Source organism: Hirundo rustica, chromosome Z (assembly GCF_015227805.2).
Source record: "Hirundo rustica isolate bHirRus1 chromosome Z, bHirRus1.pri.v3, whole genome shotgun sequence".
Classification (NCBI taxonomy): Eukaryota; Metazoa; Chordata; class Aves; order Passeriformes; family Hirundinidae; genus Hirundo; species Hirundo rustica.
This window is the reverse complement of record NC_053488.1, coordinates 16,149,949-16,175,837: the sequence shown is the minus strand read 5'-3', so window position 1 is coordinate 16,175,837 and position 25,889 is coordinate 16,149,949. Positions and strand designations below refer to the sequence as shown.

The window sequence follows — 25,889 nt, the reverse complement described above, 5'->3', positions numbered from 1 at the left end:
TCCAATGGTGACATTCATGTCATGTTTTCCTCTTCCCTATCTCCCTTTGTGTACATTTCAGTAGTTAAATTATTCGTGCTGAATAACTTAATGGTTGCAAAGTGATCAGTTTATCAGGGATAGCTGTGTTTGTTTTCATTTTATGTATTTCCACTTCAAAAGTGATTTAGTTATCATTTCTTATGACTTGTACTAACTGATGTAGAAATACCTAGTGGGAGGTGAGATTTACTTCAAATGACCTGAAAAACAGTAGTCCGTAAAAGAATGCATGAAAAAGAATGAATTGCTGATTTTTAGTAAATGTTTAATTAATAAATAATTATTATTCCTTCTTTATTGCTGGATGGTTTTTGCTCTCAGATTTTCACTGCATTTTAGACTGATTTTTAGTATGTATGTCACAGTTTTATCCACCACTAACAAGGATTACAAGTACACTATGTAAAATTTGAAACATAGCTATAAAATCTAGCAGGATATTTGAGTTGGGGTGACTTAAATTTAAGTAGCATTTTGTTGAGAACTAGGTTCTGATTTTAATGTGTCACTTTAAGGGTTCATGTGTGCTTGGAGACTGAATTATGCCCTTACTCACACTGTGCATCTCACGTGTATTTTGGCTGGGCAGTTGCACTCTGAATCTCTTGTTACAAATGTGTCAAGCAAGTTGATCTAATCTGTCCATCCTGGGTCCAAAATGGACATGGGATCTTAGTGGTTCATAATTTTCTCAGAATTTTGCATTCTGCATATTCTGTTGTCCATCATTCCCAGCATGCCCTCTAATGAACCTTCACAGTTCTGGTCTTTGTTAATAGCTTCCGTTTGTTAATAAGACTGCACCTCTGCTGAAAGCGGCTTGACAGCTGCTGAGATTGACAGTATTTAAAACTAGCAGAGATGTTTGCATTTCATTTCAGGATATTAAAAAATATTTTTTGGCTCTTTGACGTGGCAGTTGCCCATCACTTCATGGGGATACCTTCCTGACAGCCCCATGGGATTGTGCTGGTGTGGAACGGGGCCAGCCAGTACTGTCCAGTTGTGTATCCTGTCATGCCAGGAATACATGACAAATGCTTTTGATGAACACCAGCGCCTGGTTTTCATCCTTCTGTCCTTTCTGCAGGAGAGCCTCATTAGATGACATATTTTGGGGGAACCGCAGGGGTATTTAGACTAAGGTCAGGGAGTGATAAGGCATGACTGTAGCATTCCTGGTGTTGTACCACAGCCCCTTAAAAATGGCCTTGCGGCATCCCTCTGAGATTGGTGTCTCCAGCAGGTGGAAATGCCTGGGAGCTGTGGATTGGTACTTTAAGCATACCTGGAACTGGAATCTGCAGAATGGCCGCCTCTTTACTATAAAAATGTTTTATTCTTAAAACACGCTTAAGAATTTTTTTTTGGCTGTGGAACTTGACCCAAGCCAGGGATCTGCCAAGGACCATGGTGAGATAAACAGCCTTCATGGGCAAGGGATAATTGTTCTTTCAGGAACAATGTGCTTGTTAACTCTCCTGTGTTTTTTTGACACCCAGCCCGAGTGGGGGAATATGATACTAATCCTTTTGTTCCTCTTTGGTCTTTCCATACTGAGGTCATTATGGCTTCAGCAATCTGGTAGTGAAGACCTGGACACTCCTCTGATGTTTTTGAGTAAAAAGCAGCAACCATGGTGAATTCCTGTCTTGGAGGAAGGAATGTCCTGATGGATGCTAAGGCCAAATTGACCAAGGATTTTGAACAGGAGGAAAGGCTTGATTTGGTGAAGGTTTAATTTAAAAGGAGAGAATAGCATCTTAGTTTCAATTTCATAATTGCATAAAACTGTTTTCAATGCCTTTCCAACAAGCTTTTTCTTTTTCTTGTGCTTATTAGATTATATAATTGGTTTCTGGTAGTATCAAAACACTAGGAACTCTCTCAATAACATAATTAATCTCTAAATGTTACAATTTAGTCTTAGCAAGGTCTGTTTTCCCAGAACCTCATATTTAACATCAAGACACTTTGAACTGACGCTTTGGTGCTGTCCTGTGGTTTTGGCAGTCAGTGCGGTATTCAAATCATAATACCTAGTGCTTGCATCGCCTCAGCTTTTGATGGCCACCACTATGTCACTGGGCAGTTGTGTCTAGTAATGCCTGGAGTTAATAGTATTCAAAAGCTTAGAAACACAAAGCAGCTTCCTCAGAAGGGTTGTGGGGTTCCATCTTGTATTAAAAATAACATAGCAGCCAAACTAAAAACATGAAGGCTTGGCTCTAATGGTCCTGGTTTTCAGAAAGTGAGCATTCAGGTCTATATGCTTTTATGTATCAATTACCACTACCGCTAGAATATGCATAAGTAGCACCTAAATACACAAATAAAACCAAAACAAAATCTACAAAACCCATGATACATATTGAACTTACTAGCTGCTTCTTAAACAAGATGGCTGCATTAAGTATGAGCTGTTTTCAGCATGAGTTTGCAGCGGGAAAATACCTGAATTCAATCAGTATTTTTTCCCAGCATATCTATCAAAAACTCCTGGAATATTATGCAGAATTCTGCTATACTGTATATAGTCTGCTTCTGTGGAAGCTAATGGGCTCTTGATGCTTCCTCTGGTACCTGATGCAAGTGGCATCTTCCCATGCTGTCAGGGTTGCCAGCACCTGTCCCCTTGTGCAGCCCAGAGAGGACAGAGCACTCTGCCCCAGTGCGGGTGGTGCAGCTACTCTGAATGTTGCTTGTAAATAATTTGGAGGGTGGAGCAATAATAAAGAAGTCATGTAGTTCTTGATGGAGGTATTTGGTTTGCCACAAGCCCAGTCTCTATAGACAATGATAGATCTCTGCCTTTCAATAAGAAAGTTTGTGTTGCACACAAAGGTAAATATATAGGCTGTGGAAGATTTTGGGTGTATTCATGCTGTTCACCCATAGTTAATTAGCAATTCATCTTGGCTCTGTTGAATAGCAAATTAATATGCATCTTTCTGTGTTTCCTTTCTAAAGCTGACAGCTGGCAAATAATTAGCTTTCAAAGCAAGGGTCTAAATGGAAAGGAATATAAAAAAAATAGAAACTGACTTGAATGAAGGTAGCATTTAAATACTAGGATTTTTTGGTGGGTAAGAGAAGACTCCTGAAAATAACTGTGGCTGATATTAAACAAAAGGATAGTAATTTGTACATCTGTGGCATGTTTTTCATATGCTTTTGAAATACCTGAAATACATGTTCTCCACAAAGGACAAACATGAGATTCTTCAAGATTTGGGCTAGAAATAACAAACCCAAGAACTACAAGTGTTACTCTTGAAAACACTGATAATTCTGTGAGTATGAAGTATTTGTCTTCAGAAGCTTAAGAATGTTTGCCTATTATTATTGCCTCGGGCTCTTGAGCTATGTCAAAGCTGCATATTGCATACCATTGTGAGATGCTTTCTTTTTTAATATTACAGACCTTTTTTTTTTTTTTTTTTTTTTTCCTAAACACTGTTTAAGGGGATCTTTTATTAAGAAAAGGCAAAGACTTCTTCTCACCATTACAACTTCTTCTAAAAGGTGAAAATATTCTTTTCCCATATTGATTTGGCTTATTTAAACTTGACACTCATGTAAACTTCTTAAGCATCTATACAGCTGAACTTTAGAGAAAAAAGGGGAAATTCACTTGAGTTCTTCATTCTTCATTTGAAGATTGTTGTAGCAAAGCCAGCTGGGTTTCTACGATGTTTTATATCTCTATAATAATTTCAGCTGAATAGGGATCTGGTCACGACATGTTTGCTCTCTGGTATAAACCTAACTGTTTCAGTTTTCTTCTGCAGGTAAGACCAAATCAGTATCTCTTGATGCTTCCAAAGATAATAATGCTCTTTAAATGAGCACCATTTGCTCATTGGGTGATTTGAAGTACCTATTTGATTCTTATAGTGCGGCAGGCCCTCATGCCCACACAGCTGCCAGCATCAGGGAGGTTTTTGAAGAGGCTGGTACTGCTCACCTGGGTGTTGGTATCTTCTCATAGCAGTACAGTAACTTTTCTTGAGTCATCATATTTATTTAATTGAAAGCAAATTTTCAAGTTGTTGCTGTGTTTAAGAGTAGCTAATCATGATACCATTTGCAAAATCTTTGTTTTACTACAAGACATTTCTGCAACTACAGTTGTGGAAGGTTTGGTGTTCTGGGCTGTTCCCTTAATGCTTTAGGCAGATGTAACTTGGGCTTAACAGGAGCAAGCCACAAGATTTCTGGATGGAATCCCAAACACAGAGTAAACAAATGGGAAATTTACCTCTGTGGGATTGCTGTCTCTCCAGGGTCAGAACCATACTAAAACAAACCTGATGGTGAAGAGAGGATTTGAGCAGCAACAGAGGAGCTACACACAACATTCAGGTCATTTTTCACTCACAGCTGCGCAGGACAGTGTGTAAGCACGGACTGGTGTCTGCCAGTGTTGCCATGCCATGCCATGTCCTTGCTTGGATAGGAAAGGATCTGATTAGTATGAACCATCAACTTCCTTCCCTGCAAGTCATAGATCTGTGGTTTATTAAACATCCAGATTCCGTGGTAAAAGTGCCAAGTGACCCCAGTTTTTTTTCTGTGCAGTTATTTTACAGGGCAAGTACTGCTAGGCTGTTTACCTGGTGTGATTAATCTTTTTTTTCCTCAAGATGATGCATAAAGAAGGCTTTATTCTGCATCCCTCTTGCCCAGTAATACCACAGTGACAGGAGTGCAGTGATGTTTATTGTAATGTTCTGAGTGTTTTGCAGCTGCATGTCAGTCATGTGGAATTAGTTTATTAATCTTGATGAGAAACCTCATCCAAAAGTGAGCGTAAGAAAAGAATGACCTTTTACACTTCTGGCTTGTTCATCATGCGTGCGTACAGAAGAATCTTGCCATAATTCACAGTCCTAACATGGCAGAGAGGGAAGTATCTGGCTGGTGTTAGTTTTGGCAGTTGGTTTCTTTGTAGCTTAAAGTCTCAATTAAACCTTTGAGAGCCTGAGGGATTACTTAAACATACATGGCAATTATCTTAGTGTTCAGGAATTTTATATGTTTATTTTTAAAGACCTTCCTTCATTCCTTTTCTAGGACTGGAATGGAAAAGAACAGATTACCATAAAAGTTTCTAAAATTATATTTATGTATAAAATACGTATTATGATAAAGGATTTCTCACTGGGGCTCAGATTAGGAATCATATTCACAATATTTTTCCTGTTGCTATTCCCTGCTGAATTTCTTCATCTGATAATATTACTGTTTAGGAAGTGATAACATACGCATGTAACAAGTTAATTGTAAAAGCCCAAAAGGGGTAATTTAATTGTGCTACTGAAACAATAGTAGTCAAGCATTTTGGTCTGTGGTTGCCAGTTTTAAATCACCACGATTGTTGTAAATCATGCAAAGGAATTGTGGGGAACAGAACTTTCAACTTTCCATTACAAATACTCCATTTGCTGTCCCGGATCACTCAGCCGGTCTGTCTGATAGACTGCAGTGCTGCTTCACAGATCATTCCCTCAGCAACCCCAGGCAGTAAGAGTGGGGTGAGGGAACATTCCTGAGTACTGCAGTATATTTGAAATCTTAACTATGCAGGTTTGTGGCTAAGAACTGAGTCCACTTCTCTATGTAAATGGTGCATAAGCAGGCACTGGGATTTTCCACATTATGCACACTTTGCACATATGCATAATTAGCTAGTTAGCACTGAAAATGAAAAGAGTATTTTATATGACCTCTGCTTTGCTGTATGAGATGCTTCTCTTTTCTAATTTTAAAAAATAGAATACAGCTCCAGCATACCTGAACTAATTTATTCTCTGCCCTTGTGTGATTTCACTAGTGTATCAGGACCTGGGAGCAACCTGTAGAAACATTCTGGAGAATCAAGAGGGAAAATATTACACTCTAAAGATTTCAGGTAGTGTGTAGGGGGAAATAAGTGTCAATTTTAAAATGTAGTCTTCATAATCTCCCATTTTCAAGCTTTTTATTTTACATACTCATGTTAGCCATGATGTTGGTATTGGACTGAGATGCAGGTTATTCCCAGGAAGACCTACTCCTGTAGTAGGTACTCTCTATTTGCCCTGTGGTGGAGAGAGGGAAGTAGTTCACACTGCTTGTGGTGGCTTGTTTCTTTCTGGGGCATTTAAGAAAATGGCACCTGAAGATAATTACATTTTGTTTAATGAGTTCTGAGCTAGGACAACAGAAGAATCTAGCTGGTAAGAGACTGAAATGCTGGTTCAATGTATATATAGCCCTACTAGTTTGTGCTGTCTAAAATTGAGGGAAGTTGTATGTGTAATGCCAAAATCTCTATTCTTTGTTAAAGTGAGTGGTATTTGGGTTAGTGTCTCCTGCCATTAGAAGGATTCCTAATGCTTAACTCTGCCCTGATCCTTCCTGTGACATTTGTACCGCTTGAGCACATCATATGGCCACAATGCGCATATGTGGGATTTGGGATTTCCAGGATGCTAGTTCCTACATCTGCCACAAATATGTCAGATGTTCTGGGATTCCTAGTCTATTATTTCTGCCTTCCACATTTCACTAACTCTTCTTCTCTTCACTGCTCTTCTTCTCTTAAAAAAAAACTTTAAAAAAATCCAAATAAAAATGTTTCTCTGCAGAAATTTACATCTGCCTTAGTACACATTGCATGGAAACATGTTCATCTCAGAGGAAAAAATACAGCAGTCCAGAATTATTATTCTAATAATAAGCAAAAAGTATTTTGAAAGGTAGGCAATTGCCATTTTATTTTAATAAATGCATATTTATGAAGTAATATAGATAGAACCTGTATATATCTCAATTCAGTTAACAGTAGAGTAACTGATGTGATTTGGTTAACCAGAAGCTAGTGTGATGTTGTTCTTAGTGTGGAGAAGGCTACTATCATTTAAAAGTGTTAGCTGTTTGTGCTTACCAAAGTGTAAGCAGTGATAGTAAAATGCTTTCTGATTGCCTTGGTTTTCTACTATTTTGGCAGCAAATAAAAGAAACAAAGTAATTTTCAGTGAAAAACTCATTGTATCAGATAGATATTTCAAATTTCCCTTTGTGTTCTTTTGTGTTGACATGGCAATAAAAAAACCTGTGCCTCAGCCGTAAGCAATCTTTCGTTAAAAATGAGATCAGTGGCTTATGAACTCTTAACTTGAAGATTTTCTTCTTTGTGCAGATTTAACTCGTTCAAGTAATTTATTTTCTGGAAAGAATTTCCCTTTTTTTTTAATTACTTGAGGACATGATTAATTTAAATTTGATTTGGATTTTAAATAGTATCTTTCATTTCAGCTGTCCTTTAATCTTTTAAAGTAAGATTTAGGTAAAATTTTAAATAATGTCTTCAAACAAATCATTGCCTTTTTGTATAATACCGCAGTGGATACTAAGTTCAGGGGGAAGAAAATAAAATTTTTGCAGATTTTAGCGCATCTTGCTTCTGTAAAATTTGGTTTATTTTCAACTTATTCCCAACTGTATTTTCAGTGTGACAAGAGAATTGATTTGGAGTAAGAGGTAGGAGGGAGTGTGCTCAGTCAGAAGATTTTACATATATGCAAAGTTCTGAGTGAGACTTGCAAAAGATAAGAGGGAAGGAGGGAGCACTGTGAGTGTGAAAGTGAGGAGCTCAACTGGAAGCCATCACAAAACCCCCACAGATTTATGGAGTTTAATCAGAACAGTGAGCAAAGGAGACTGAAAATAGAATTAAGATTCTGATTTTTTTTTTTTTTTTCCCAAAAACAGATCTTCAGGAACTTTCTTGAGGTGCAAAAGATCCATATTTTAAAGTCAGGCCCACAAACTGGATTATTAGACCTTTAGTGAGTGGATGCATTTGGTTTGATGAGTTTGAGGTTAAAATTGTAGAAAGACTCTTGACACTTCTGGGCTGGTAGAACAGAGGATTTTGTAAGATGAGAAATACATACTGAGCACATTTATATGGAGAAATAGAGACCCTAGATGGAAAGGTCAGAAAACAGCATGAGGGAGAGGAAGAGAGGAGTACTAGCACAGAGAGCAAGAGAAGGGAGATGAAGGACTTAAAGTAGACAAAAAAAAAAATTCATCTATGTAATACTTGAGAGAAATTTTTAGACTGTTTCAACACTAACCCACTCCTTTTCTCTTTCCTCCAAAAGGAAAGATATGAGAGGGGAAAGGTCGTAGATGAGTTGTACTGGCTGGTGACCTTGTGACAGCACTGGGACAATGGCCCATCTGGCGTAGCTGTGTGGCAGCTCCTTGGTGTATTTTACCTGTATTTTACCAGAGATCTCTCAGTGAGTAGGAGATTGGTGTGACCTGTAATTGCCTTCTCTTTTCTAGGCTCTGCCTTAGAATGGCTTGAATGTGGGCTTATAAAGGGAACACAAAGTTAGTTCACTGTTCTCTACAATGCCCCCGGAGCAGTTTTTGGATATCTAGAAAAGTTTGGCCTCTGTAGAAGAGTGACACCACCCATGCTGCCTGAATGATGCTTGCCTTGAGTCATCACCCATGTGGGAAGAGCTGATCTGTGGGCCAGCCTAGAGATGGACTGTTGATCAGTACACACTGTGCTGTACGAAACTGTGAGTTTTGTTCATCTGTTTTGAGTCTTTCTTGATTATTTTGAAAATTTTCTCATACACTGTCTTCTGGCTCATGTTGAATGAGAAATCCAAATTTTGGTACCCGACATCCAGTCACCTGACGAGCATATCTACCCTACCAAGCTTTTCTTGTCCTCTGTCTCGCCGTGCCAGTGCAGCCATCCTTGTCCCTTTCAATGAAGTGTAAATAGTGAATATTTTATTACTCTGTTAATTTCTCTACACATGTTTCATTCCACCCTCTTCCCAGGCTTTTTTACGCTCTTAATTCTTCTCATTCAATTTTTCTAATGCAGAGGGAGCATCATTTGAGCTCTTTCTTGCATTGTCAGAGTTGAATCCACCTGTGCTCATTCAGTTATGTCCTTATTTACACTTCCCTATGACAAATCTAGTTCTCAGAGATGTGATAGGACCCACCAAAAGCTGAAAGATTCTTAGGAGTCATTAATCGGGAGTATGAACTCCCTTTGAAGGATGGGACTGAGGGGCATGACATGTATTCTACCTGCCAGTCTTGATACATGCTGTAGTCAGTGTGGCAGCTGGGACATTCTGAAGGAGTGTGTCTGTGGTATGCTTATGAAAAAAAGAGGATGTACTGTTAGCTTGAAACCGCCTTTCCTATGTAAATTATTTAAGTGAATCAATTAATTGTTGGCATGATTTCTCCTGATGGATCTCACTTCAGCTGTGTTTACAGGAATAGATTGCTATTGGTAGGAGATGCTCTCACAGGATAAATCTCTTCCTACTTCAGTGTTCTGTGCACTAGCTTTCACAGGTGAATGAGTACAGCTGATTCTGTCTGCTGGGCTGTCTAGCAGGCTGATAGTCAGAAACAACAGATTCATGGCACGGTAACTACATCTCGCTTTGGTATTTGGGTGTGATTTTATATAATAATTTTTATAAAAAATTAATTAGTTTGGAGAAGCCTACTCGCTGTGGTGAGAAGCACTTTCAGTTTCTCACACTGCTATTGCAGTTTGAATTGCTAGAAAAAATTGCTTTCTTTTTAGGTCTTTGAATAATCAGCTACCAAAGTAAGTTATATTTTATAAAAAACTTAAATCATTGATTGATCTAAAGTTCCAAGTCATAAAATTACTGAAATGTTCTGATATCAGCACATTGTCTGAGGACTTAGTGCTAATTTAGAAGGAAATAAAGCACTCTAAAAATTGCATTAAACCATATCTACGCTTTTTTTTTAGATCTGTGACCAAATTCTGAAATGTTACTTCTATCTTTATAAACATTATTGTGAGTTTCCAGTCTGACAACGATCTATTCTATAATTCATGCTGCCCTGGTGTTCTAACTGCTATCCACTGTTCTGATTCATTATTTTTGGCAAGACAAGGTAGAATGCACCAGAGTTATGAGGAACAAGTTGAATTGAAAGAATTGAAAGTTTGAAATAAGCTGCCTTTTTTTTTTCTTTTTTTGCGGGGTGGGGGGGTGGGTGTGAGTGGAGGGTGCGGAGGGAGGATGTGGAGGAGAGAGAGTGGGGGAGAGAGATAGTGCGAGAGAGGAGATTGAGAGAGAGCGTTGCTCATGCGATGTATTGAGAGTAGGGTGATAGCTGTTTATCTTCTCTTTTTCTCTCTTTTTCTCTCTTTTTCTCTCTTTTTCTCTCTTTTTCTCTCTTTTTCTCTCTTTTTCTCTCTTTTTCTCTTCTTTTCCTTTTTTTCCCCCAGGGTTTCTTTTCAGTAAAACTTTTTTGTTTATCTCTGTATAGGTGACTTTTTTCATTCTGAGTTTGGTATATTAATGTTCTTAAATCATGTACAGGTTTTATTTCCAGAAAGCTGACTTCATTTTTCTTTGTGTCCAGTACAGAACTGCTTACACAAATAGCTTCTTCTAAATAATCTTTTCAAAGACTCACATTGTAACAAACCCTTGATTCCTTAGTCTAGGTTCTTAAATGCTGACAAGGTAAATTAGAGCTTCATTAAATTAATGATTCAGTAATGGCAAATGAAGATTCAAGTTTATAATAGTGGGTGAAGTATAATTGAACTCTGCTTTAAACTTACCATTAACTGAAAGAACAAGGAAACGTAATTTGCATCTGTGTAAATGCACATATTTTGTGGGAATCAGTAGTTGTTATGCCCAGAGGCATTCTTTGTTACATCTACTCAGTTACTGTCTCAGTTCACTTTGATGAAACTTCTGAAATAATCTGAGATTAGGGAGAACTAAAAAACCCACATCTCTTTGCTTTAGGTTCATTTTCTGTTGTAAATATTTGGGAGTCCTTGATAACTTTCAAGTCACTTCTATACTGAGGCAAATAAATTTACAAACACATTAGTAAACATACCTTAGAAATGCAAGAAAACTTCAAATCCTTTTGGTTTTAATAACATCATTTGCCATCAAGGTATAAGTATTTCCGAAGGAAGCTATTAGAGATATTCTGGTTAGGCATATGGGAATCTCTTCAGTGAAACTGAAATGGGAAGAGGAAGGCCTCTCCATTTTTTTTAATTGAAAATGTTAAGTGAGTTTACTTGATTGTCTTTTGCAATTATTCAGTATTTCTGTTGTGTACTGTATAAACAGACATGACAGAATTGCCAACAAATACCTATATGAAATAAGTATATGTATGTAAATACATAAGTAAATTTATATTCCTAATTCAGTCTAATATCGGCTACAGGCTGGAAGCTGAGTTCTGCCATCAGTGGTGTTCCTGCCAGCCCCTGAAAACAGCCTCTTTGAATTCCTGAGTCTGACTTAAGATTGTTGATTTAATATTTTTGGAAGGAAAAACAAACCTAAATCAATGGAGAAGTACTTGGCTGGAGATGTGAATTGCACAAGATATGTGCTCTCACTTGATACCTCAGGTATTCTGGAGGAATTCTCCATCCTTTTCCTATGTAAATTCTAACCCTGACCCCCCCAAAAATTCCTACCACAGATACTTTCTGTTCCTTAATTAGACAACCTTAATTTTTGATACTGATGGTCTTTTAGTTGAACTCCATTTTTCATTGGCTGGATAACATGTTGTCTTGCTCTTTTCCTGAGGTGTATAAAAAAGACTTCAAGCTCAAGAGGCAGTGTGGATGCAAATGTAAATGAAAATAAGAAGCAGAATTTAAGAGAAAATAAATGATGGCTATGACAAGAACTTACAACTTGAAACCAAAACTCATATTGTGTGCAGAAATCCTTTAATTTAAATGTATATGTATATGCAAGGCCAGGCAGGAAAGGTGGATGGAAGGGTACAAATTAAATGCTTAGATTTCCCCAGTGCCTTATTGTGATTGACTTCCAGGGAGGAATTCTGGAGCTGCATTCCTTCTTCTATTGATCTGAGTAATAAAAGAATAGAATATTTAAAATATAATGGAAGAAAAATACAAATTCTACTCTAGAGTGTCCTTTCCTGTATAGGCTTCAGAATTTGTGACGTCCAATTTCTCTTCTGGGTCTCTGTTTCCATGGGTGATACGGGCCACTAAAGCCATGTATAATCTTCATTGAGTTAAGGAACTGGATTGGAGATCTCCCTAGGCAAAGCATTTGGCTCTGAAATAAAATGTTGAGTGTCTTGCTTGAGACCTTTAAGAGATTTTTTTACCCCTGATCTGTTGGCTTCTTTGTTGTAGGGCCATTCTTCAGATTTAGATTTTAGAGACTAGAAATTTTGAAAGTATGGAGAAAGAGAAGACTAAAACCAACAGAAAATGTTTCTTCTTCAGCAATTTTTAGAGTTTGGAAAACAGCTATTAAAAGCCATAGCATATATGGCTCTTGTGGTTTTGTTAAAAAGACAGTTCTCTAGCATTAAGAGTATTTGTTTTTCAAATTTGTGGAGTATTACCACAATAGAAATATATTTAGGGTATTAAAATACATAAAGTACATATGTAGCTTGCAACAGAGGGCAATAGAAAAGCCACAACCAAGATGTAAATCTTAGTGACTCTGCCTGCCTGTTACATGATACCTCAGTGGTGATTGTTGATGAACAAAATTAAGACCAGTATTTTATATTAACAAAAAATTTATTTTGAACATGATTAGTACGTTCACTCATATTCCAGCAGTATTTGAGGCCACAAGTATCTCAACATACTTCAGGAGCAGCTGGTGAGGCCTTGGTGCCTAACTCAGCCTGTGGCTGGGGATCGAGAATGGATGGAAGGGCATTTTAGCCCATCAGCCCTACATGCCTGTGAGCTTCCCAGCCACTTTTCACTCTTGGCTGACTTCAACACCTTTCTTCTTAGCAAACTTGTGTAAACCCCTTTATTTAATGCTTAGTCTCTTCACAGGGGTTCCTTCTTGATAGCAGCAGTCATGCGGGGCTTGGAGCTGTGTGTGCAGTGGTGTTGGTTTTACACATTGCTCTGGATGGCCAAGTGGCATCCAGATTTCCCTGACTCTGAAACAGCTCTAAGTGCTGAAAGGACTGAAAAGCTGAGAACACTCTTCAAAAGTGTAGAAAGATCAGCCCATTATGCTACATAATTTTGAGTGAAACCCAAAATACTCAATAACTGATGAAGAGTTACATTTCTTATGTCAGTGAAATCTGAACCCTCCTAAACTGAAATGGCAAATGTTAGTTTTTTTGAGGAAAAAGAAATGACAGGGAGGCAGGAAATGGAGTAGCTGTATGGGGGTATGACAACAAAGTGGGCTTTTTGTATTTGCTGTTGGATGAAGAGAAGGTTGAAGAAAGTGACCACTCACAGGTTTGAATTTGACCAATTCATAAAACTTATAAAGCCAGTCATTTAAAAGTTAGGAATGCTTTGGGTAGCAGCCAAACTAAGCCCAAACATAGCAGTGATGGAGATAAGGTAAATTTGCTGCTATCCCTCAAATCCCTCTCCTTTGTTTTCAAGAACAGTGTGCAAATGTAGAACCATTTCAAAAATAGAGGGGAAATGGGAGCCAGGGAAGCTTCATCTTTGCCTGAGTTACATACTAAGGCACCAGTAAGCCTAAAATAACATTTGTATCTCTGAATTATAAACCCTGTACTTCAAAGCCTAAAATGTTTACCCACTATGCTGGTTAGTCATGAGCTTTTTTTGATCCAATAAATACTGTTTGTATGTTTCTGTATTAACAGTTTGCCAAGTCATGCTATACACTACATCTTTTCTTAGAGAAGTGACAGTTTTGGCAACATACATTTATCAGGTTATTTTCTTAATATGCTGTATTTGCAAAAATTCTGTATTTTTTTTCTTTCCCCCTTGTACAGTCTTAGTCTGTGAACCACAGTGTTTATTCTTGCTTTAGTTAGTATTAATAGATTTGTTCTTCCATAACAATTGACATTTTATGTATGTATTGAAAAATATTTTATTGAAAAGAGATTAATTGAATTGCGTTAATTTATCTGGCTGTAAAGAATGGGATTGGACCAGTCTGACAGTGTTGTGCTGCTTGAGTTTCTCCATTTCTGTTACACAGGTCACCAGTTACTTTTGTCCAGTAATTTGTTTACTTGAAAAGCAAGTTGAAGTGATGGAGATGTTTTTAAGATTGTTATTATTTATCTTCTAGTAAATTCCAGACTTGTTTCGTTTCAGCCTTGTAAAAGATTTTTTGTTCCCTATTTCTATTTTTGATTCCTCAGTGTCTCATATTTCATTAAAAAGCAATTATTGTTTCTTCCACATACGGATTATCATCAGGTACAGTAATCCATTATGTATTTTTTCTCAATTAACTGGCTATTACCTTGATTATAAGAAGGTACTCCAGACTTCAAAGAACATTTTTAGATCCATGCTCTTTTGAAGTTTGTTAGTCTCTTAAGCGTGGGCATAAGAACTGTCTACAATAATCCAGTAATAGATCTTTTTTCTAATCTTTTCGTTGGCATTTCCCTGTTAATTTATCAAAAGACTTTTCCTTTTAAGTTACCGATATGTCAGCAACAATTTCAGCTAATAGATTTCCGGATTTCCAGCTGCCCAGATCTCAAAATACTTTCTTACAAACATTGACTAAACTATTCTTCATAACTTTCCCCCAGCACAAAAAGATAAGTAGCTGTAGCTGGGAATATGACATATTTCACTTAAGGAACGTGGTCTGAATTTCTGGATAGCACAAGAGCTATCGTGTTTGTCAGGTGAAATTGCTTGGATTTCTGTTTGCATCCTTTACGATGCTGATGGTTTCTTTTAAAAGAAAGTTATTAATTCATATATTTGGCCTTGCACTGCAGTGTAGACCTCCTGACTGTCCTGTCCACATATACACTTGTAACCATAATGCAATGGAAAACATAGATTCATCTTTTATCCTACCATAAGTGCCAAAAAAGAATCAGTAGTTACTCAGCTTAGTGCCGCTAAGAAAATTTTCCGGTTATTGTTATGTCCAAGAGGCAAAGACTGCCAAGTCTGTAAGAACAGAAATGTGGTTCAGTGAAGTATTTAAAGCATGAAGGGCAAGATTTATTGTTAGACTCCTAAGGATATGAATAGATTGAGAAGGGGGGAAAAAAAAGACTCCAGTTTGGAACTAGAGTGTGATCTCTTGTCCAGATTAGATTGGTGTGACAAGTGTAAACAGAATCAAAGGTTTTGCTATCTGAATAGAAAAATAAGGGAATGATGATGAAAGGTTCTGATGTATTTTCTTAGTGTTTCCTAGAAGGAATTTAGGGAATTCCTATGCAGGGGAGAAAGCTGATGAGAGAATATAAGGAGTGAGTTCACAGTTGCAGAACATTTTCAGCTGAGGACATGAAACCCCATTAAGAGTTGGAAGGTAAGAAGTTTGAACGTAAGACAGAACACAGAATCACAGAATAGCTCAAGTTTTAAGGAACTTACAAGGATCATGGAGTCCAATTCTGCCCCTCTCAGGACCATATAGAACTAAACCATATAACCAAGAGCATTGCTCAGACAAACCTTGGGCCCTGACAGATTTGGTGCCATGACCAGGGGAGCCTATTGGAGTGACCAACCAGCATCGCAGTGAAGAACCTTTTCCGAATGTCAAACCTCAACTTCCCCAGTGCATTCTACTTCCTTATGTCCTGCCACTGGTCACCAGGAGAGATCAGCACTACCCCTTCTCTGCCCGCCATGAGGAAAGTGTATCTTGCTGCCAGGTCCCCCCTCAGCCTTCTCTTCTCCAAGCTGAGCAAGCCAACTGACTTCAAATGGTTCTCGTAAGTCCTGCCCTCCAGGGGTTTCTCCATCTGGGTCACCCTTTTCTGGAGACACTTAATCTGATCTCATTCTTACACTGTGGCACCCAAAGCTGTCCCCAGCGCTGGAGGTGAGGCCGCCCCAGTGCAGAGCAGAGGGGACAATCCCCTCCCTTGCCCGGCTGCCCAGGCTGTCCCTGCTGCCCCCAGGACACGCTTGGCCCTCCTGGCTGCCAGGGCACTGCTGGCTCTTGTTCAGCTTGCCATAAAATGGTTGGGATTACTTAAAAATGCATGGGAAGAGTCAATTTTTCCTTCTGTTTGAGATTAATAAAGTTTATTTGTAAAGGTTTAGGAAAAAGTCTTTCAAGACTCAGCAAGTGTCACACATCACAATTGATGCAATCTAGGGAAATAAAGTGCTTTTCAAATAAAATTAGAATACATCTCAGACAAATTGTTTTGTTTTCCTTTGAGTTAAGATGTAGAGTAGTGGTTTAACTGGAAATGGAGAGAAATAAAATACAGGAGAAATAGAACAGAGAGACAATTAGGATTGCTTAGATGAAATCTCAGAAGCACAAATGCTCTGGAAATAGGTGCCGTATTTCACAGGTGCCAGGAATCCTCTTATGCATCTGTTGGTAGCCCAGCATAATGGAGAAGCAGGAACTCCTGGACAATCTTGCAGGACTTGTGAATCCATATCATGTGTCTGCTTGGAAATAGTCCACTCCTTTTCAATGTTCCATGCAATCACAGGGTTTGCAATCTTTCTTCCAAAGTATGTAATTTATACCCTCCTCTTTTTCTGTCTGCTGCCTGCAACTTTTCATTTAGATATGTAAATACACAAAATTGTGGAATCATGGAATTACTGACGTTGGAAAGGGTGCCTGGATATCATCTAGTCCAACCTTTGTGCTCAGAGCAAGATTTCATTCATGCAGTTGTGCTTTGAGTCCATTGGAGTTTTGAGTATCCCGAGACTCCATATCTTCTAAGTAATCTCTTCCACTGTTTTGTGCCCTCTTCAATGCAAAAGGTCATTAATGAAGATAAACAGCATTTACTGTTGGGCTGATTCCTTAGTGGCTGTGTCTCAGCTGGACTTTTTGCCACTGTTTGAGCTGGGCATTTCAGCCAGTTTGCAGTACATTTCACTAGTTTACTTCATCATTAAATTTTTACATGAGGTAAGTTCAAAAGCCTTTCCCGCTTTTTTCAGCACTGGACCTTTCCTTAAGTGCTTTATTGAAGACCAGAAGAATTTTTGGCACATTTGTCCATTTCATCTTGTCCAGATTATTATTTTTTGGTAGGTTAGCTTAGGACATAGTGAGAAGATAATAATTGGGCAAAGATCCTCACATCCCAATCAAGGCACTGACAACTCTGAGTCTGTTTCTTATTTTGTGAAACAAACTAGTTTGCATGGGCCCTATCAACTCAGTGCTGTAATCCTTTTGTTTGCCATGTGGATTACAGTAATCAAATGTGCTTCTGACAAAATATGTGTCTCTGAAAAAAAAAAAGCTTCACCTGTATCACTTATTCACGTGAATCTATGTTACCCTTTCTGTAAAACTGCGGTTTTTCCAAGAATTATTTTAAAGGGAGACTGCTAATCATTTTAACATTTAGCTTATTACTTTACGTACAGTAATGCCTGTTTTTCACACATAATGAACTTTCAGAGCCAAGTGCAAATATAGCTGATGTTGAGCTTGTATGGCTGTTCTAAACTGTTGCTGCTGGCATTTTTTGTGCTATCACCCCTTGCTGCTGCCACAGATAGAGTGACTCACTTGACCTGCAAAAGAGAAGTAGCAATATCTTTATTGATGTAAAACAGCAATTTAACAAAGTTTGGTGGTAAATGCGTCAGCAGTTTAGCAGTATTTGATGGCAAGGTATACTTAGTGTACAGCACAGAGTCAGACAAAACTGTCTAGGAGACCATCCTGTTGAGTCATAAGGTTCAGAAAGGACTCCTCTGTGTTCTAAATTTTCTGATCAGAGTTTAGTTGTGACTGGGTCCAGATTTAGTCCCAGACTTGGTCAACACTTTATGGCTAAAAGATTGTATTGAATGTGCACATTCAATATTTTATGGTATTTAGGTAAGATTTCAAAGTTTAGCATGTTACTAATCACTTACCGAGAATCTTCTAAGGCAGGGAATCTCTCAGCCCCAAGGAGCTAAGGTCCGTGAGGTCCATCCTCTCTGACGTAGAGGGGTGTCCATGGTGAAGGGGATCTCCTGTCACAGAGTTTCTTCTATGCAGGAGAGCTGAACAAGCCTTAGGCTGTCCACTGTTTATGGAGTGAGATGATTGACTTATGGCCATATTTGCACAGCAGCCGTATTTCATTTGGCGCATGCTCAACTAGCCCTCAGCTGTTGAACAGGACTCACGGACCTTAGGCGTCAAGCAAGATTAATGGCCCTTAACTATTGTGTTGGTATCTGTGAGCCAGATGTAGCTGTCACAACCACCCCGGGTGGCTGTTGCGCAGGCAGAAAACAGCAGGGATTGGAGGACATCATCACAGCTGCCAAGAGTGAAACAAAATGTTCTGAGTACAATCAGGTAATCAGAAGTTAGGACATTTCCCTTTGTTGCCCATAAAGTAGCTGAGAGATCTTTTCTTCAGCTGAGCAGGATTTCAAAATATTTTGGAAGGACTACTGGAATAATTTTTCTGTCCTATTGTAATAGGATTCTGACTTTGTCACATAAAGGTCATTTCCCCTTTTTAATGCCATAGCGAGCGTTTAGAAAAAGTAATTTGTCAGTAGTCCTTAATAGTTCATTTCAGTCAACAGCTGGCTTAGACTTTATAACTTTGTTCCACACTAAACTGTCATTTCATTTTTGAAAAAGAGAGTTGTGGCTCACTGCTCAGTTATTGTGTCTGAAATTGAGAGTTCTTTCAAAAGTCAGAAATTAAATTAACACAAGACTCCTTGTAGAATTACATGTGAAAGGGGAACACAGTCAGTTATATTCTCAGCCTGCTTGAAGGTGAGCAGGCTCTTTCTGAAAAGTGTGATAATAGAATTTGTCTGCATATTATGAGGTAGACTAACGTAAAGACTTACTATGTAGGGACTTCTCTCATCCTCTTGTTTTATGATGTGAACCAGGAGTGAACCTGGTTTACTTACAGGTTTTACTTTGGATGACTACACACAGCATGATTTATTTATAGTAGTACTACATATTAGTCATACTTCTGCATGGAAAGGGCTTTCTGTTTATTTCAATTACCTGATTAATTTTTCTCTATGTTGAAGGATTTTCTCATTTGGCAGTTGGGGCGGGTATTGTTTTGGGGTTTTTTAGGTATAAATACAGAGGTGACAGCCTTTTACACATTGCACTGTAGAAGGATTACAGAGAAATATTGATGAAACTTTCACTCACAAGCACATTTTGCTTTCTGTTGTTTAGTGATCTCTCGGTACATTAAAATTATACATGTAACAGGGAGGAAATTCTGGGGATACAAAAAGATTCTTGCTGCTATTTTTTCAGCTAGTGCTAACTCAGTAAAGGAAAATTCTCTTTTAAAATATTACATTTTTCTTGTTTGGTCTAGGGCAGTATGATCCTAGGCATTCAGTTTACATGTACACAGTAGTTCTCTAGATGTTACTTGTAGGGTTTTGCAGACTGATTTTCTTCCTCCTGTTTTTTTAAAGAGCTTGATACTGTGAAATCTTTTTGTTTTTTTGTAGTCCCACGTATTCTTTTTGTTGTCCCACCTACTGGAAACCAGATTATTGTGAATTATTCAAATAATGTGTCTGACTTTTTAAAATGCTTTTAAAAGCTGACTTGCATCCTTGGGAAGAAGTAACTTTCCATGTTGAATCTATGTTATTTTTCTTTAACATATAAATGCTTCTAGTTCAGAACTGTTTGGGATGCTGCTGCTGTGCCAAAATATCATGGCAGCGAAAATGTGCTTAGGAATTCAGAACATAACGTACTACTTTTTTTTATCAGTGTGCCATCTTCCTGAGACTTAGATGCTGTCCTTTTAGAGAAAAATGAAATGTTATTTTCTTAATTTCACCAGTTTATAGGTTACTGTGCTGTAATTTATTGTATAAAGTGGTAGTAGTAGTAGCTGTTGTTGTTGTTTTGGTAGTGAGATACTACTCATCCTCTTGATGGTCCTGAGATTACTTCCCGGGCAGCGGATTTTCACCAGGAATGTGCGTTAAGAATAAGTTGATCAGTCACCTTGACCTCTCTTTGCCTATTAAATGTCTGTTCATTTTAATGTCAAGGTTAGCACAGGGTGCTGTGGCTTGGCAGGCCCTCAGTGGCACGGGTTTTCAGGCTGCTGCTGCAGTTTGAGTGAGAAGCCCAGGTGCTGCGCTCAGGGCCGCCAAGCAGACTGCCCTGCCGGTGGCCTTCCCTGAGGGACAGCATGACCAGGACACACACTGGATTTTGTCATGTTGCCCTCCCACCACAGGTGACCTTTGCTGTTCCAGAACTCATCTCTTGTCCGTTTCTCCTGTTTTAATGTAGGTGCTGGGATGGCTGGACATGGTTGTGATTTGCAGTCAAGCTGAGAGAGGCGTGAAGCATCGTCCATCCCCTGCTGACATTTGAGGTAGTGTAATAATTTTTATCTTACCTGCAAGTGGCTTTGTTACCAGTGTTGGCTAAGCAGATTGATCAGTAGTATCTGTTAATGCCCGGCAGGTAATCCACACAGATCCTAGGATTCATTCATGCATGAGGTGATAATTACAATAGACATTATACAAAATCCTGATTGGGATCTAATTGTCATATTTTAATACCCAAAACAACAGAGATATGAATAGAGACTGCCAGATTCAGTCCTGGTTAAATTGATGACTTCAAGCCCTTCTGTCAACCTCTTGTAGCCAGCATTTGAGACAGAGGGCTAGGTGACTCATAAAAGTGGTTAAAAGCCTTTTTTCCTTGTCAGAGAAAAATTATACTGCATTTTAATGAGCCATTTCCCACATAGAGTGTTATTTAGGATATTAATTGCCTGACTTTAAATGCATGCTATTGAAACAAATAGAGAGAGAAAAAAAAAATCTGTATTTTATGAATGAGGGAGAATGTGAAAATGGCTATCAGAACATTGTTGATAACAATGATAAATCATTGTTTAAATTACGCTTGTAAGTGTCATTGAGTTTGAAAGTACATATTGGTTCTATTTCATGTCTAATTCATTGGTTCTTTCATGTATTACTGAAATCCTAATCAGAATACAGTGGGGTAAATTTGAATCTAACATCACAGAAATACGCTATTGTGTAAAGGATTCGGACCTGTCGTTGCTCATGGCGTGAAGCTGAAAAGCTGTTATCTGGTGTTAAATTGCTGCATGAGACTTTACAGCTGCTATCTGTGTACTGTAGCACTTTTATGAGCACTTGAACTGGCTATTCCTGTCTAAGTGTGCGGTGTTGTACTGTCATTGAATAGAAGAGAAATTCTAGATATTCCTAGCTTTGGTTACAATAACAGTAGGTAAAACTTGCTGTCCTATGTCTGTGTTCTTAATGTTTCTGAAACCAGACGGTAGAGCTCTAGATTCATTCATTGCTCCATGGATCTCTGCTTGGGATATTTGTCTATACCATTTTCATCAAGAAAATTAGGTCAGAATAGTGAAAAGTTACTTGTAAAAATGCTTGTAAAGTATGTATAAATTAGTCATTAGTGACATCCTTAACCAAAGCTTTCTTTGCTGTGGGTACCATGCCTTTTCATACAGAGTTCAGCACACCTGGAAAACAGTTTATGAGTGACTTCTCTTATTTTATAGCTGAAACATGGCCAAACAACCATATAGAAGACTGTTTCTGTGCTCTATTTCCCTGGCTTTCTGTGCCCAGGCTGCCATTTGATCCATAGCTAGACTGCCCATTCCTGAATCCTCCGTGAGCAGCCTAGCATTGAAAGGGCACAGCTTGGACATGGGGTCTGGCCTTTCATCTGAACTCCGCCACAGACTCACTTGGATTCTGTCACCCTCTGTAACCTTGCTGTGTTTCACTTTCCTGTTTGTAAATGAAGGCTAGTAATTATGAACTTTCAGAAGGGAGCAAAACATCCCAGTCCCTAGGAAATGCTGTTTATTTGCACAGTGCTTGTGCACATCAACATCTGATGTGATGTTGATATGGTGTTACCAGGGGAGGATTTAAACCTTTTGCATTTAAGTGTGACTGGTTTTTGTTCTTTTAAGTATATGGATCTAGTCACTTGCTATCAAGTGTGATTACTGAAGAAAAACTTGTGTGCAACACGTGAATTCAAAATAAGGGCTGATTTATGCATCAAGGCAGTTCAAAGCTCTGTCTGCTGTGGTATTCCACAGTTTTAATAATGTTTGGAAAAATATATACTATGAGGAAGTGATTTATTGCATACAGCTGTACAATTTGGGTTGAACTTAAGATCAGTCAGTCTCATCACACTTATGTGAACATGGCTGCTTTCACAAGGTTGGTGTGATTGGTGTCATACATATTTTAGGAGCAGATAGTATCATTGCTAGTGACTTCTTAAAAGAGAAAACCTTTTATGTATAAAATGTATTCTTTTTTTAATTTTTAATTTCTTTTTTCTTAAGATGGAAGCATTTGTTCTCTCCAGAAATACAGCTTCTTGTGATATTAAATTTCTTCAGTACAAGTACTACAAAAAGAAACAGTCCCACTCTTTCCCTTCCACGCTGACGCTTTCCACATGGTCCTGTGGGTGAGGCTGCCATTCAGAGCCCAGGGCTGAGTGATGTGAGGGTGATTAGTGGTGTCCTGATTAAAGGGAGAGAGCCAGTTCCTTAGGCTTTTGCTGACAGGCATCTGTGCAAGCAGCCTTGCTCCTTGTTTCAGTATAAAAACACGTACTGAGCAAGGCTGGTCAGACTTCAGAGGAGTTGGGTGATGTGCTAGATGAGAAGAGCCCCCAGCAGGGCTTTACAAAACTCCCTCCTGTCTTGCCCTTTAGTCTGCTCCTTTTTTTGAACCCTGTGTCTGAGATCTAGCTTGGTATGGGGTTTATACTCGTGAACAGACAGCACAGAGTGGGTTTGTGTCCGAGAAATACTTAGAGTTGTTGTGGGTCAAGGCCCAGGCTCTGGTACTTTGTGAATTTTATCTGTAAATATCTATTTCCTCATGGTCCTGTGTGGGGAAAAAAAGTAACAGCAATGGAAAAATGTGAACGTAGTACTCGGTTTTAATGAACAGTTGAATGTGCTCCAAAGTTTCACTTTTTTAATGAGTTGGTATTGTGATGGAGTTCCTGCAGAGAAGGAAGTCATAAAATCAGCAGGGGCAGACGTGCTGTTCATTGGCCAGCCAGCCAGCTTTGCGCTGGGAGCTCTGTTGTTTATAGCACCTGTTTGTTGCATAGTATCCCATTTTGAGCTGATCAGTACAAAGTTCATGTGCTTTATGTGTCTAAAATCAAAGGGTGCAATGCTGAACTATGATTGCTTTTGTCTCCGACATTTGAAAAGTGGTATATGTGGTATGATAGGCTTACATCCACTACATTGGTGTTATCACAGCTACAGAGCACAATTCATTCCTGTTGTTTGTGAAAGACCTATACACTTATTAAGAAGGTTTTTCTAGTTGCTTTAGTGTTTTAAATGAGATTCTCTTTCTCTTAACTGCAATTATTTATGTCTTAATGCAAACTGTCAGTTTGTTGGGTTTGGGTTTGGGTTTGCTTTTGGGTTTGGTATTTTTTTAATCCACTACAGCTTTACTTTGTGCTGTTGAGATGGTGGGCAGTGCATCCACAACACTGTAATATTCTGTGGTAAGTAAGGAGGGGATTGTAGTCCATGCATTATTCTGCTGCTAGGCTGTGGTGTAAATGCAGACAAGCCATTCTCTTCCTAGCGTGTCCCTTTCCCTGACTGTTAAACGGATAATGCCACTGACTCCTGCTGCAGACTGCTTCAGGATTTGCTGATGTAAAATATTATCTGGCATCATTAAAATACCTCATTAGAAATAGGTCTCTCAAATTGCCTTTAAAATTAATATGGTTGTTTCTGTGTCTTATTTTGCAGACACTTCTTAATTTCTTCATTGGTAAAGTTTTCTTACCGGAAGTGATGGGCATTGGGACAAAGCTCTGTCAGTTTCCAATACACATTTCTAAGTACAACCTAGCATTTCTCTTTATCTCCACTGCAGAAAAAGCCATCATTGTAGTGCTATGATAGCTAGAGGTGCCCACACAGATTTTCTAGGAGGTAAACTCTTTAAACTAGTAACTGTTCAGTAGATCAGTAACTCTAGAGATTACCAGGCATGTTTGTTTGGATTATTCCTCTTAAAAGGCAGGCTTGCTTCATCACTCAATGAGCAATCCAAACTTCCTTAATAATCAGTCACATTTCAAAGCTCTTCTGGGTCCTGTCACATACCCTTCTGTCTCCAGTGCAGTAAAAAAGGCTTTCCATGAGCCTTCCTATACTTCTTGCTCATCAGATCTTTTGTCTTCTAACCCATGCTCATCTACCTCACAGGATGGAATCTACTCCTCTCATATATAAATAGTCAGGAGATATATATATATAGGATATCAATAATGAGCTGAGTGCTTGTGAAAGGTACACCTTCAGGTTTTGTCAAAACACCAATGTGCCTGTGTGCAAGTGTGTTTTAAGTGCATGCAAGCACATGGACACAAACCAGATTCCACTTCTGCTGCTTCCTTGGGAAGAATTCTTTCAGGATCTGTGACAACTGAAACAGCTAAAATTGTGCCATGGTATGTTTCAAAACATGAATTGGAAGAAGTTACTTGAAGCACATGAAAAATCAAGCCATGTACACAATTTGTAGATTAGATTGGCTTTCAGTAAATTCTGTCAGCAATTAGTCAGTCTTCCTATATTTGGAAATACTAGACGCCCTAGCTTCAATAAAAAATTAGAAGCATTCCTCCTACAGCTCTTGGCCTAAGAAGTGTCATCAACAGCTGTATCATAAAACTGCGTATCAAAGGGATTGTTTCAGTATAAAGGTTTTAGAGATCCTGTTTGGATGGTATCTAAAAATGCTTTTAAGCCACTTTGGTGGATGTGGGCATGGTTTTGCTCTGTATGTGAGATGTTTCACCAAAATATACTTTAAATTTCAAAGCTGGGTATTTTGTATTCCAGATCTTACCAGCGCAAGTGGAGGCAGAAGTAACAGACTTTTAAAGAATTTTATGAAAGGTTTGAATAGAGAGCAGCTTTTCTTCACAAGTTATTTCTTACCTCATGGAAACTTGTTTTGGCAGCACTGCATTTAAAAATACGGAGTGATCTCCACTTGCTGGTTTCATTCAGTACTTCTTTCAACTTTGTGCTGATTTTCACAATTAAGGATCTAGCTAAAAATCTTTTTATATGTCTGTAGGAAGTAGCTTCAGCAGTTGTTGAATGCAGTAAGCTACTATTTGGTAGGCGCCCACTGTTTATATATTCAGACTTGTGTGGACTCAAAGCACCAAATCAGCAGGAAATAGGGGAGGGAACAACGCTGGTATGATATTAGAAAAATAAAGCCAACCATACTGCTTCTTATTAACACAGAACTTCTTAAATAGATAATTTTGCTTGCAATTATTGTGAAAAACAGTTGCACTGAATAGGTGTGCTCATATGCTAACTCTGCATCAGTTTAACTGAAATTAAAAGTTGGCTGCAGTCTGCATATTACAGATTCAAAATAAATGAATATACGTCATCTCTTAAACTTACATGAGCTGCAGGACATACAACACTGCACCAAATTAAAATGCACTGATTACTGTTAAACCTTCTGTCAAGAAGATTATTCTTTTCCTGCAGATCAACTGATAGTAAATGTGTGAGTGCTTGGGAGTCCTGAGTGGCCATCCAGAAATGCACCCAGAAATGCTTTGTCTGTCATTTACTAGCTTTCACGTACTGTGCTATTTAAGTTAATGACTTCCTAAATGCCATACAGGCTCTGTTATGTAGTCTTTAATCTGATTAGGAGCACACGAACAATTTAGCATGCGATTAAACCA

The 25,889-nt window shown here is 38.4% G+C and overlaps 1 protein-coding gene across 8 annotated transcripts in view; it reads left to right on the top strand.

The window, feature by feature from the left end:
• Window positions 1–25,889, top strand: part of GHR (growth hormone receptor) — a 118,764-nt gene that overhangs the window by 20,448 nt on the left and 72,427 nt on the right. For 4 of the 8 annotated variants that reach the window (XM_040089779.2, XM_040089783.2, XM_040089780.2 and 1 more), the window contains 2 exons: window positions 8,386–8,630; window positions 20,361–20,445. The gene's annotated coding sequence lies outside the window, so the exon portion shown is untranslated. The remainder of the gene's footprint in view (window positions 1–8,385; window positions 8,631–20,360; window positions 20,446–25,889) is intronic. The other 4 variants (XR_009208610.1, XM_040089778.2, XM_040089781.2 and 1 more) reach the window with 1 other exon arrangement.